The sequence below is a fragment of the Benincasa hispida genome, chromosome 5 (assembly GCF_027475165.1).
Source record: "Benincasa hispida cultivar pf3 chromosome 5, pf3_genome.v1.1, whole genome shotgun sequence".
Taxonomy (NCBI): domain Eukaryota; kingdom Viridiplantae; phylum Streptophyta; class Magnoliopsida; order Cucurbitales; family Cucurbitaceae; genus Benincasa; species Benincasa hispida.
Window position 1 is genome coordinate 19,192,535 of NC_143482.1, and position 15,691 is coordinate 19,208,225.

The window sequence follows — 15,691 nt, forward strand, 5'->3', positions numbered from 1 at the left end:
AATGTACAATAAATAAAACAATACAATATACAACAAACTAGGGCATATTCAATACCTCGATATCATTTCCCACTTGCCCTAGACAAGTTGTTGCACGTCTCGTAAACCCATACTCTCCAGATGACCCTCAAACATATTAGTTGTGAGAGCCTTTTTAAATGGATCGACAACGTTGTGCTCCGACACGATCTTCGCGACTATCACATCACCACGATGCGCAATCTCCCTGATCAATCAATCTTTTTCCTTTGATATGCTTGCCTCTTCGATGACTCCGAGGTTCTTTAGAATTTGCCATAGCCCCACTATTATCACGATAGAGTGTGATTGACAAAGACATATTTGGAACAACATCTAAAACAGTAAGGAACTTCCTAAGAGAAACAACCTCTTTAGCAGCTTCACAAGCGGCTACGTATTCGGTTTCCATAAAGAAGTCCACGATGCATCTTGCTTGATGCTTCGCCAGACTACAGCCCCTCCATTCAGAGTGAACACTGACCCTAATGTCGATTTCCAAGAATCTCTATCAATTTAAAAGTCAGATTCTTTGTATCTTGTAAGGATCAAATTCTTATCTCCATACACAAGCATAGTCCCTTGTTCTCTGAAGATACATGAGGATCATTTTGACCGTCATCCAGTGATCTAATCATGGATTGTACTGATATCGGCTAACAATCCCTACTGCATTGCAAATGTCAGGTCTAGTACATAACATTGCATACATAAGGCTTCCAACAGCCGAAGCATAGGGAATCTGTCTCATTTCCTCAACCTCTTGAGGTGTCTTAGGACACTGTTCCTTAGACAAAATAATTCCATGCCTTAAGGGTAATAAACCCCTCTTGGAATTCTGCATCGAGTACCTAATCAACATCTTGTCAATGTACAATGCTGAGACAAGGCCAACCTCTTATTCTTACGATCCCGAATGATCTAAATCCGTAAAACATACTGCACCTCCCCCAAATCTTTCATTTGGAATTGGGTGGCTAGCCACATCTTAATGTAAGCCAGAAAACCTACATCATTCCTAATGAGTAGGATATTATCCACATACAGCACCAAGAAAGCTACTAAACTATTAATGATTTTATTGTAAACACAAGGCTCATCAACATTTTGATCAAAGCCAAACGATTTGATCGCACTATTAAATCTAATGTTCCACGATCTAGATGCTTGTTTCAACCCATAAATGGACCTATTAAGCTTGCAAACTCTTTGGTCTTGATCTGGTACTATGAACCCCTCTGGTTGAGCCATGTAGATAGTCTCCTCAAGATTACCATTGAAAAAGGCAGTCTTGACGTCGATTTTTCATATCTCATAATCATAAAATGTGGCTATGGATAAGATAATCCTGATAGATTTCAACATAACAACAGGTGAGAAAGTTTCCTCATAGTCCACTCCCTCAACCTGTGTATAACCCTTTGCCATGAGTCTAGTCTTAAAGGTCTACACCTTTCCATATAAACCTCGTTTTCTCTTATAGATACACTTACACCCTATAGGTTTTATCCCATCAAGCTGATCCATAAGTTTCTAGACATAATTGAAGTATAGACTACATTTCCTGGTTCATGGCTTTAATCCACTCATCTTTATCAACATCGTCCATTGCTTGCTTATAAGACAATGGATCCTCAACTTCATTTTCAAACATGATGTTTTGGACTTCAGTCAAACCCATGTAGCGTTTCGGTGGGTTCACAACCCTTCCACTACGTCGTGGCAGTCTCAACTCTTAAGATGGTTAACTAGATGAACCGACGTCAACAACTCTTATTTAACTCTCAGTAGTCTCACAAGAAATCTCATGTAAAACAAGCTTGCTTCATGGTTTATGATCCCTGATGTGGTCTTCTTCCAAGAAGATAGCATTTTTTGACACAAACACCTTATTCTCATTTGGATCATTGAAGTATACACCCCTCGTTTCCTTGGGATAGCCTATAAAGAGGCAAACTTTCAAACGCGGTTCCAACTTTTTATGGTTAACCACTAACACATGGGCCAGACATCCCCAAATCCTGAAGTGGTGTAAACTACCTTTACGCCCTCTCCATAGCTCAAAAGGCATTTCAGAAACACTCTTTGAGGCAACGTTGTTCAAAATGTAACAAGCAGTGCACTACAAATCCCCAAAAGGAGTCTGGAAGTTCAACAGGGTTCTGTTTGATACACCATTTTGCTGAGGTGTACCTGGGGCCGAGAGTTGGGACGTGATTCCATGTTCTATCATATAGTTTTGGAATTCTAGATCCATATACTCTCCACCACGATCAGATCGTAGTTTTTTTATTTTCTTACCTAACAAGTTTTCAACTTCAGCCTTATACTCTTTGAACTTGTCAAGAGCGTCAGACTTATGTTGCATTAGGTATAGATACCCGTATCTTGAAGAATCATCTATGAAAGAGATGAAATATTCATACCCACCTCGAGCTCTAACACTCATTGAAGCACAGAGGTCTGAATGTATAAAGTCCAAGGTTTCCTTGGCTCTATAACCTTTTTTAGTAAAAGGCCATTTGGTCATCTTTGTTCAAGGCATGATTCACATACCTGAAAGGAGTTTTCTTCTAAACCTTTTAGAAGTTCACATTTCACCAACTTCTCAATCCTATTGAGGTTGATGTGACCTAACCTTATATGCCAAAGATGGGTGTTTTCCTTAGGAGAAACCATTGGTCATTTTGCATTTGTAGCTGTTTTGAACACTTCAGTATTAAGCAAGGCTTTTATGACTAATGGCCTTAGTACATACAAGTTATTTTCAATTCAACCAAAACTAATCTCCATACCATTCTTGAAAATAAACACTTTAGTCTAAGAAAAAGAGACGGTATAACCTTGTTAAATTAGACAAGAAACCGAGATTAAGTTCCTCTATGTATGAAGAATTATAAAAACATTATCAAATAATAGATAATGTTTCTTGTCCAAAAATAACTTCAGCCTGCCTACAACAACAGCTGAAACAACCTCACTAGTGCCGATTCGAAGAGTCAACTCTCCTTTTTCCAACATTTTCCAGGAACTAAATCCTTGGTAGGAAGAACTTACGTGATTAGTAGCACCTGAATCAAGTATCTAGGAAAATTAATCATTCTCTACCAAACACGTCTCCAAGACAAATAAATCACATTTACTGTCTTCAGACTTCTTCCTCTTCTTGAAAGTAGTGGGATCATAATCAGAACCTATATAAGCTCCAAGTTCCATTTCAAAGAAATATTATCGTCGATGAACTTCATCTGAGTCAGCAACAATTGCTTTCTCTTTTAGTCCCTTGGCATTCAAGAAAGACTGGAGGTTATCTTGGGAAATAACACTACTGGTTTCTTCATCATCCTTCCTTTTTTGCTCAAAAAGTGAGAATTTTCATTCAATCAATTCTTGCAAGAAGTCCATGATCTGTCGTGCAATGACCATGTTCTCAACCCTTTTGGCCAATGCATCAGGTATGCTAGAGAAAATGTGAAGTTGGGCCATCAAATTAGCCTTCATCCACACCTCATATGCATTACAAACATTTTGCGGTGCATCAAGGGTCGGGACTTGAGGACACTCCTCAACCATGACAAACTCGAGGTCATTTACCCCGAAATATGTTTTAAGACACTCTATCCAATGTATGTAAACGGTCAAATTAAAAAAGGAAACTAACGGAAAATCATACATGTTGCTAAAAAAAACAAACACATTGATCTACATTAGATTTTAGCAAATACTCTTTAAAAAAAATCCAATTTGGTTTAGGAAAACTTAAATGAACCCCGTGTGACATCTAATTTTGCAATGGCGCTTTAGTTGTCTAGGACCAAAGCCACCGAAAGATAGTCAATTTATCCCTCCTCTGAACTGAGATACTCTCAACCAGTCATTAATACCAGAACAACTTTTATTCTTATAATGACTAGCCATCATTGATTTGGTAAATAAATCATTAACTTGCTTAATAATTTCCCATAAGTGTGACCCTTCATTTTAGATCCTAAAGTTCCACTCCAAGCAGCCAATCCGAAGGGGAAAAATCCAATTGGGGCAAAAACTAAAGTAACCCTATCCATTTCTGGAGTTCACCTTGATATTGACCAACCCTACAAACTATCCAAAGGTCGTGCAAGAAGATCTCACGGTGCAAACAAATGAAGGAGACTGTAGGACATGTTGACACACATTCTTTACCCACTTACTATAAATACTCTCTTCGTCAACCTTGATATTGACTCATACAAATCATATTCAAGGAGAAATGTGAGTGAAATTGACGACGTGAACATTCAAGGAGAAATGTGAGTGAAATTGACATGTCATATATATCTTTTCCTCCCACTTAGTATTTTATAACCAAGGGTTTAGTTTACTTAGAAAAAAATGGCTAACGATTTTAACTAGGTGAATTTTTAGGTTTGCCCAAAAGTAACACTTCCTTAGGAAAGTTGAACAACTTTTGATCATCATTACACTTCCTTAGGAAAGTTGAAAAACATTTGATCATCATTCATTAAACTCTTTAATGAAGTCTTTGATCAACTATTGCATGCTTGTACAAAATCTATCTAATTCACCTTTCCAGGTAAGCTCCCAAGTAGGGGTGTTTCGTTTTCGTTAGCTTAAATACCCCAGCCTAGCTTATAACCCATATAAATAAGCCTAAGTTCATGCTCCATGCATTGTTCATTCGTTATTACTAGTATATAACACTTATATAACAAAAACAAGAACCAAGCATACATGCTCTCATACACCCTTATACTACAACTCTTATAATATAAAGATGATGCATGAATATGCTTAATGCATGCATAAATATAACTCTTATATTTCATGATGCATGAGCATGCTTTCCTGTAATTTCATTATGCCATTAACTATATTATAACACTTATAATATATGATGCATGAATAAAATGAATAACCTAAGGTGGGTTTTAAATCTATATGTCATATACCGTGGCATACAAACAAACATACATCTCATGTACATTAATTAAAAGTTGATGAACCGAGATAATTAGCCTTAAATTCACAAGAAAAAACAAAGCTAACTATTACAAAGAACAATGAGTCTATCGGTTCAAACAAGCGAATCGAGTCTTGAACCGTCTGGGCAAAAATTGCGTCTCCTTAATCATGTAACAATTCCTTGTGATCGCCTAGCAACGCTGCATGAGCATAAATGATCGTTCAACAAAGATTGTGTACCTTTGATTATGCGATAAAGCATGAAGGTCACGCGATCGTGTAACGCACATCGTGCAATGCAAGCCTTAAACGATCAGGTAGACGAAAACGATGTGGTGAAGCATAATCATCTAAACGATCGCTGAGCAAGATAAGGTATTATATACAAGGTGACCGTGTAGTCAGTGACTATGCGATGAAGCATGTTGAACTACACGATTGTTAGCACACGCCTTTTATTAAACAACAATCATCAAATACACCATGCGATCATTTACCTCAAGCGTCCACATAATTGAACAACCAATGCTACATGATAGAGTAAACTCTTTACCCCATCATTTAGCATTAGGTTTGAGATTGTTTAGTAAATACTGCATGATCGGATATGACTTTTCTACACCGATCGTTTAGCCAAATCTAAACGATCATTTAGCTTGGGCTACAAGATGTGACCAACCTTTGGTCTTCTTCCTCGATTAGAACTCCATTTCCATGCTTCAAAACTTCATCATGAACGACTCAAAAAAAACTTCACACACTTTGAATACAGACTCGATGGTTTGTTAATTATACCCAAAAACACAGGGGCCTTTACAAACTAAAAATTTGTAAACTTAAAGAAAGCTTTAAACAGAGGCAATCATCCCATAAACATCCATCAACACATCAACAAACACATTTAACTCTTAAATGCATTGTAGAATGATAACTTGTAGAAATACAAGTTATTTATACTACTTTATTTAGATATTGCTGCCAAAAGAAAGGAAAGTTGCGTCAATTGTATGAAAATTAGCTAAGAAATGCGAGAATTATAAATTGTCATCAATACACCCACTGACGCCATTGCGATGGTAGAAAAGAATATTTCAAGTCTGTTTTGCAAGAAATCAAGTCACCATATGCGTTCAAGGCTCAAGATAAAAAGAACAATGCATCTACTCACATTGTGCCCATCATTCAGGAATGAATAGACGATCAACGCAATGACGGCGCATGCAACAATCGATAGAGAGCCAAGCGATCAATGCAATCTCAACCGAATTTTGTAATAAAAAATAACACCACATGCGGGCAAACGATCGAAGATGTGAAGAGCAACGCAATTGCGGAGGATTCTGACGCATGTACAATTGACCGTTGTGCATTACGAACGGGATTGATTGCGTAACAAAATGAATATTCACTCCACCATTTCCAGAACTGCCATAACAATACAGTGAGGACCACACTGTAGAGAGTCAAGCTCGTCTATAAATAGCTTCTGAAATTTCACTGAAAAATATTCTTGAATACAGAGAAACGTGTATATATTGATCTGAGGGAGAGGCTGGTTGAGCGACTAATCAGAGTAGATATGGGAAGAATTAAGAGACAAGGCCGAGAGGTGAGTCTTCGGGTAAAGAATCCTTTAGATTCCCGCCATCGAAGCTCTGTACGAAGGTCACCTCTACTAGACGAGCAAGCCTGAGAGGGAAGCTCTTCTATTCATCCATTCCACACGCCAGCAAGCAAAAACACCGTCCAGATCTGTGTCAAGATGTTGACACTCTTCTGTATTTGTTTCTTTCTCTTTATCATCACTTGTATTCATCTTCTTAGTCTATCATTCACACTATATATCAGACGTTTAATCTTAGTATTGAATGTTATGATCATTTCCATTATCATTTCTCTGTCTATTTTCATTCACCCATAATTCATTTTCTCCATGACGTTTTCTTAATCCCATGGGTAATTAGCAAGAATTAAACAAGTAAATTAATTGGGTTAAGGAAATAATTAAGTTTAGTCAAGGCATGCTAGACGACATCTTCACCTGTGAGAGCAGAAGTGAAGATGCCATTCCAACTATCGAGAGAGGGTTAGAAGAATGCGTTAACTAAAGCAAGAAGTACTTCTAGAGATGGAAGCAACCTTGCGTTCACCGCGTTCATCCCTGTTTCACCATAGAGATATGGGAACGCGGCCGAACACCGAAAGGTGTACGCCAAGGGAAAGCAGAACCTTAGTTGTATCTTTAACGCAATTAACCAACCTGCGACATTTGTACTAATTATTCTATCTCCTTCTAATTCATACATAAAGACTTGTCATCGCATACCACGATCCTTTGTATAAACTTCACAGTCAGTCTTGAACTCAGTATCATGTATCTTGTATCTTGCATCACATAAGCTTAGGTTTATTTTCATCGCAATTTATTTTATTAACGCAACTTTAGTTTATCTGCTCAATTTTACTTTACCACAATTTACTTTCCTGTACAAACACACAATCTTTATTAATTGTAAAAACTAGTCGCATATATCACGAATGTAACACATTAACGATAATAATCCCTATGTTCGACCTCGGATTACTCGGAGAAACTTGCGTTGGAATTATACTTGGTTTCAGCATAGGGAAACTTGTGACAACGCATAGCATACTACAAGCATTTCATTAATAACGCATACATCTAGAAGTAGTATTGCATAAAGTGTAAATAAGTATAATACAGAATCCACACTCCATCTCCATCTTTCCAAGTCATCAAGTTTATGGCAACATGAGCTTGTATGATTCACATTCATCATTGTCCATATCCACATATGCTTAGAGAATGAATTTACGAGTCTACAAGTTTATAGCACTGTTGTTGGGGATTGGTAACGGTTATTGTTGAGTACATTTGTGATATTTTGTGGGATAGATCTCTTTGTACTTTCTGCTTATCGCAGAGAGCAGTCTGACGATACTAGTAACGGTTATTGTTGAGTACTGGAACTGATCCATAATTTGAGGCTGACCCAGAGATCGGGCATACATTTCGCGCAAGGGCACGCCAGAACCGAGAAAGGCGAAAGAAGGCTAACATGGCAGATAATAACAATGATAATGTGGCACCCGAAGTGAATAAGGGGGTGGGATGACTGGTGCAAGATCCTTTTTTTCTTGCGGCTGACCGCAACATTCCAATGAGGAACTACGCGACGCCTAATCTGTATGATTTTTCACCCAGAATTTCAAGGCCGATAGTTGAGAAGAACGCAAGATTCGAGATTAAATCGGTCATGCTCTAAATGATTCAGAATGCGGAGAAATTTGGGGGTCTGCAAGGTGAGGACCCACATGCCCATCTGACCAATTTCGTTGAGATTTGCGGTAACTTCTCTATACCTAGCGTTACCCCAGAAGGTATCAGACTATACCTCTTCCTTACACCTTGAGGGATGAGGCTAAGAGGTGGGCTCATTCACTGGAGCCAAATGAAATAACTTCCTGGGATCAATTGGTTAAACGGTTTATGAAAATGTTCTTCCCTCCGGCGGTCAATGCAAGACGACGAAAGGACGTGCTGAACCTTGAACAGATGGATAATGAGACCCTTAGCACCGCCTGGGTGCGATTCAGAAGATTGGTGAAGAATTGTCTGAATTTTGGGATACTCGATTACGTTCTGATGGAAACATTCTATAATGGCCTGAACAGATCGACGCAGGTTGTTGCTGATGCCTCCGCGACAGGAGGTTTTATGGATAAAACATACACCGAGGCCAAGGTCATTCTTGACTGCATCTCGCAGAATATGGATGATTGGGTTCATGACGGATATGGATGAAGAGGCTCCGAAAGAAGAAGAAATGATACTGCCATTGTCCCTACTGAGATAATGTAGACTTTGGCCACACAGATGGCCGCGGTAACTCCGAAAGAAGAAGAAATGATACTGCCATTGTCCCTACTGAGATAATGTAGACTTTGGCCACACAGATGGCCGCGGTAACCTCTATCCTCCTATTGATGGCGCTTAATCAAGGTGCCCTCTCTCAAGGATCAACGTAACCCAATGCGCCGGCACAAGTGGCTGCAATCAGTTGCGTTAATTGTGGAGGAGGCCATGCGATGGAAATTTGCCTATCGAACCTGCAGCAAGTATGCGCTATCCAGAATAATCCGTACAGCAACACATATAATCTTGGTTAGAGGAATCACCCTAACTTCAGTTGGGGAGGAAATCAAAACCAAGGTGGGCCAAGTAACCATCAGAATAGCAATTTAGGGAATTGAGGAAACCCTCCACCTTTTCACCACAATCAGAATCAGGGTCAATAGAGACAAACACACAATCAACCATCGTCTTCTAACACCTCTAGTAATCCATGGAAGTCCCTGCTCAAGCAATACATGGATAAAAACGATGCGGTGATGCAGGCGCAAGCGTCTTCAATCAGAAACTTGGAGATTCAAGTAGGGTAGTTAGCATCCCAGTTATGTAATAGAACACTTGGAACGTTGTCGAGCAATTTCGAAGCCCCTGGATCTCATGGGAAGAAACAATGTCCTTGAAAACATTATGCATGCAAGCTTGACCGCCTGCGGAGGTGTGGATTGCATTCATCGTGGAGAATTATCTTCCGGTCCATATCTCTGAATTCTATGTTTACATGCTTTCTTAATTTCTGTCTTTATTGCTTTATGAACTTTGTCAGTTATTGCTTCATTCAATTTGTTTTTATTGCTTTATGAATTATGCTTCATTTAATTCTCTTGCGTTTATCTCCGTGTTCTCTTTATATTCCTTTTCCATTTTAAATGCATTATTCTTAAAACCTGGTGAATGATTGTTTAATAAGAAGAGAGTTATTACCGCAAGGACCATGTGACTTGCGTTGATGAAAATAATAATAATAATAATAATAATAATAATAATAATAAAACAATCAACACTCGGTATGCATTGTGATGATGGGTGCACCTTCTACCAACAAGATATAATTTGCGTTCATCCCACTCAAATGCATTGCGTTGAGGGGTGTGTTGCGCTTGTATGTGTTCTTTTCCTGTCCTTATCAAAAATGCACTATGTTGAGGTAGTGTTGCGCTAGTAGAAATACCGTGTGCCCGTCCTCCAAAAATGAGTTGAGTTAAGAGGTGTGTTGAAGGGATGCATGCATTGTTACCCGTCCTTTGCAAATATGCATTTGCATTGATGAATTCATTGCATTGATTCTTAACCTTGCGCCCATCCAAATAAAATACCAAAGAAAATTCTTTTTGCAAATTGAGAAGTCTAATCGCTTCAGCTTCCAAGGACATGATGAATCTGTAGTTGAAAGGACATATGTCTCTACAAATTCATAAATGTGAGGTGCGTGACGGTAGGCTTTTTGAGTATCTTGAGGCCTGCACCGCAGAATTTGCGTTGGGCCCATCAAGGCCCAACCTATAAAGCCTAACTCACTGCACGAGAGGCAGTATACTAGACCTACTCTCTTCCCAAAACCCTAAAACTTTTCATACTCTCGTCTTAGGTCATTTACTTGCTTCATTTTACAAACAGAAACCCTAGAACTTTGCATACCAAACCTACTCTATTCCTAAAACCCTAAAGAATTTCCCAGTTTTTCTTACTCTGGCATCCATGGTAGACCAGTCTTCCTAACCATCTGTTTCACCCTCATCACCCTCAAAAGCCTAACTCACTGCACGAGAGGCGGCATTCCTGGCAGCAAGCCACCGTCTCACCGCCCAGCCCCATCCCTCAAGTCATCGGAAGACTCCGGCGAAATCCCTTAGCAGTCAAACCACTCCAGTTCAAAAGGGGGTAGAGCTCAGAAAGCATCCCACTCCCAACATTTTCCTCTGAAAGTGAAAATAAAATAAGGGACGATAAGGAAGTGTTTGGGAGTATACTCAGCAACATGGAGAATGAAGGAGGATTTCTCGAAGCTGGGGTTGTAAACCAACCACTGCCTTTGAAGGAGGAGATGGAGGAAGCATCAAGGAGAAGTGCTCTGACAATCTTGGATCCTAAGGAAACTGCTAACACAGAATCCTATGAGAGACCCATCAGGGTCGCTTAGGAGGAAGCGGTAGCGAAGAAGCAGCCGAAAGAGGCTAAAGAGAAGAAGAAGAAGAAAAAAAAGATAAAAAAGAAGAGGGCTGAAGGAGATGAGGAAGCCCATCCAATCAGGAAGAAGGAACGTAGGTGGGATGAGAGGCGTCTGAAGAAGGAACGTAGGTGGGATGAGAGGCGTTTGAAGAAGGAGGAAGAGAAGAGAAAGATGGCTGAGAGCCCAGAACTGGATCGAGAATTCACCTTTGTAAGGGGGGATAAGGGGGAGTCAGCGCAACTGAGAGAATCAGCGCAACCTGAAACACCACAAATGGTTGCAACTGCCGTAGGAGAAGATGTAGAAATCACCCCCTTGACATAGCATCGCAAGGAGAATGCGCCGCAAGGGTCAACAATTGACCCACCAATTTTGATAGATGCGTTAGAAGAGTAGGAGAGGAGAAGAAGGGAGGAGGAAGATAAGCACAAGAAAATGTTGCGAGCATAGCTAATCATCGCAGAAGGTAGTCGAAGAAGAAAATTACAAGATGAGAAGGTGCGCCGCAACAATGAGATTTCAACAGAAGAAGAAAGGAAAAGGCTCGAAGAGGAACAACACATTTTTCTGGCCTTCGAGCAGTTTGAAAAATAAATTGAAGAAGAAGAGAGAAGAAGAAGAAAGGAAGAAGAAAGAGGAGAATGAGAGGAAGCACCGAGCGAATGTTCAATGCTTACGAAAGAAGAAAGGAAAAGAACATGCTGAATGAGAGAAAAAGAAACAACACGAGGAGAGGGAAAGGAAACAAAGGCAAGAATCCCGCCTTGCTTTGACCAAAAAAAGGGCAAAGCAGTTGTAGAAAGCAGTGAGCCCGCGTTGGAAAAGGGGTGTCCATCGAAAAAGAGAGAAAACGATGATATGCTGATGGAGATGGGATTTTTCCCTGTGCCAACACCACTACTAGACTTGATTACGAGCGTCATAGTAGAGCATGGATGGGAAACTTTTTGCCAGTGCCCAGCCATTGTCATTCCAAAGGTAGTGCGAGACTTCTACAATGGACGGCTACATGGCACCAAGGATGTGGTGACCATGAAAGGGGAAATGGTTTCTTTCAGGGCAAGTGACATCAATGAATTATACTTGATGAAGGACAACCCAGATGCACTGGGTAATAAAATCATTGATGATCCTATTGAAGAGCAGATGGAAGATCTGTTGCAAATTTTAACACAACTAGGCACTAAGTGGACGGTTTCATTAAAAGGCATCAGAACTCTGGCATCCAAGACACTGCTTCTCGAGGCCCGACTTTGGGTATATTTGGTAAAACGGAAATTCATCATGACTTCCCATGACAAAAAAATTTCGAGGGATCGAGTCATGGCCGCATATTGCATTGCGTGCAGATTCCAATCGATGTGGGCCAGTTGATCGCAAGATAAATTCGAGGTTTTGTAGGGCACATAAGAGGTCAGTATTTCTTTCCATGGACTGTCTCAAGTTTATGCCTATCAATGAGTGTAGGCATTTTGGAAAAACCCATGCCTGAAGTTCATGGCCTCATAAACGTCAAGATTTTGAGGTTGCTCCTCAAAGATTCCCCACACTGCCCCGAGCTTCCATTGAAGAGGCCCGTCATTGATTTAAATGCGCCGCAGCAACCCAAGCCAAAGAAAAACTCAAAGATGACAAAGGAAAGGGGAATTCCAAGACTCACCAACACAAGAACCAGAACCCTTGGACCCTTTGCCTTTGATAATTCGCCCTCCAAGCCCTTCCGAACAACCCTCTTCTTCACTTCCCAAGCATTTCACCAACCTTCTCCTTGCCCCTGATTCTCCGAACGCATATCCAGTAGCTCTATCCTCACCTTCATCATCATCACTGTAAATTCCCCTTACACCGCCACTTGTTGATGACCCACGCAATTTGGGTGAAGGCACTTCTACCCAACCCCAAAACATTGATGGCGAAACATCACAGGCACAACCTACCATTGCCTCCTTAGCTGCTGAACTAGCAGATATGCGAACCTTTTTTCCCAACAATAAGAACTCTTCTCCCAACAACAGACCTTCTCTGCCAGAGAATAGATATGGTAAACGAGCGAGTAGAAGATTTACAATGCAATGTTGCAATGACAAGGTAGGTGATGATCAATAGTCAACTCAACATCTATACGATCCACCTGAACCAGAGGCAACTAGCGGAGCGCAACCATAAGTACTTCAACTTCTTGACAATGTATCTTCATGATCCCATGGTGCCTCCACATCTCCAGCAGCATCTACACTTCGAAGAAGCTCCTCGCGTACCTCACCAAAATCCTCCACCAGAACCTCCTCCTCCTCCTCAATAACTTTACATTTTTTATTGCGGTCATTCTTTTATTTATAATTTCATCCATTATTTTCTAGGTAAAGAAGCTAATTCTTTGATTCTTTGTGCATACTTCAAATTTTGTATTGCGTTAATTGTAATTCCTTGTATACTTAGTTAATTTTTAATACAACTAAGTAACAATTCTTTCAAGTATGAAATAGCCTCTTCCTTATCATCCTTTGTCATTATTTGCGATATTCTTCATCTTTTACTTTGCGTTATTCATTGCGCTGCCATGATGTATAATATGCATACACTTAGTAACATTTCCCACACTTTGTATTTTCCACTAACACTTAGTTAATTTGTAGCTATAGCAATGCTTTACCTTTTATCCTTCAAAATTCTACTCAAACCTTCTTTTTGAAATTTTGTCTAAGTGTTTGTCTATTCTATCCAAACAACGCAATGAGGACCTTGCACATCTCTAAATTTGGGGGTGGGGAAGGTTTGAGCATATGAGATCAAGTAGATGCGGTCATTAAGAAAAATGTGTTCATTAACATTAAAAAAAAATTCATACAAAACTCCAATGTCAGCGCAAGGGAAAACTCAAAAACAATCCCAACCTGATAAGAGTTAGTTGTGAAAGGAGCCTGCTCGTAGTTGGATGTTCGCATGACACCCGTGGGAGCAAGCCAAAACGAAGGTGGGTTTCCAAGAGCAACGTAATATGAAATGAGAAAAGGGAAAAAAATAAAAGAAACAAGAGACAACTCCTATGAAATTCAAGAGTTAAAGTTAATATTGGCACACAACCGTAGTTGGATGTTCGCATGACACCCGTGGGAACAAGCCAAAACGAAGGGTGTAACCATGATCAACAGTCTCTAATAAATGACGCAAAATTTGACCACCGCATCCAGACGCATCAACTTGTTTTCACAAGAAGAGGTAAACATTCTTTTTAAAACTAGAAAAGCATTTTTGCGCAGAAATTTGTGGTATAGGAGAATAAAGTAGGGCTTTGTTAGGAATTATCAAGGATAGAAGGAAATTGCATTGTTAAGACATGTTGCCTAGGTGGAGCATTTGGAGCAACCAATTGACAAAAAATTTAGGATGGGAATTGAGCAGTATTGCCCTCGTAGAAGATATGCTTGAGGAAAAGCATATATCTAAATTTGAGGGTGTGATAACTTGTAGAAATACAAGTTATTTATACTACTTTATTTAGATATTGCTACCAAAATAAAGGAAAGTTGCGTCAATTGTATAAAAATTAGCTAAGAATTGTGAGAATTATAAATTGTCATCAATACACCCACTAAAACCATTGCGATGGTAGAAAAGAATATTTCGAATCTGTTTTGTAGGAAATCAAGTCACCAAATGCGTTCAAGGCTCAAGATAAAAAGAACAATGCATCTACATCGCATTGCACCCATCATTCAGGAATGAATACACAATCAACGCAATGATGGCACATGCGACAATCGATCAAGAGCTAATCAATCAATGCAATCTCAACCACATGCGGTAATAAAAAATAACACCGCATGTGGGCAAACGATCAAAGATGTGAAGAGCAAGTAATTGCGGAGGATTCTGGCACGTGTACAGCTGACCGTTGTCGAACGGGATTGATTGCGTAACAGAAGGGATATTCATTCCACCATTTCTGGAACTGCCATAAAAATACAGTGGGGACCACACTACAGAGAGTCAAGCTCGTCTATAAATAGCTTCTGAAATTTCACTGAAAAATATGTTTGAATACAGAGAAAAGTTACTGATCTGAGGGAGAGACTGGTTGAGCGACTAATCAGGGTAGATCCAGTAAGAATTAAGAGACAAGGTCGAGAGGTGAGTCTCCGGGCAAAGAATCCTTCTGATCCCCGCCGTCGAAGCTCTGTACGAAGGTCACCTCTACCAGACGAGCAAGCCTGAGAGGGAAGCTCTTCTGTTCATCCACCGTCCAGATCTGTGTCAAGACGTTGACACTCTTCTGTATTTGTTTCTATCTCTTTATCATCACTTGTATTCATGTTCTTAGTCTATCATTCACACCATATATCAGACGCTTAATCTTAGTATTGAATGTTATGATCATTTCCATTATCATATCTCTGTCTATTTCTATTCACCCATAATTCATTTTTCTCCATGACGTTTTCTTAATCACATGGGTAATTAGCAAGAATTAAACAAGTAAATTAATTGGGTTAAGGAAATAATTAAGTTTAGTCAAGGCATGCTAGACGACATCTTAACCTGTGAGAGCAGAAGTGAAGATGCCATTCCGCCTATCGAGAGAGGGTTAGAAGAATGCATTAACTAAAGCA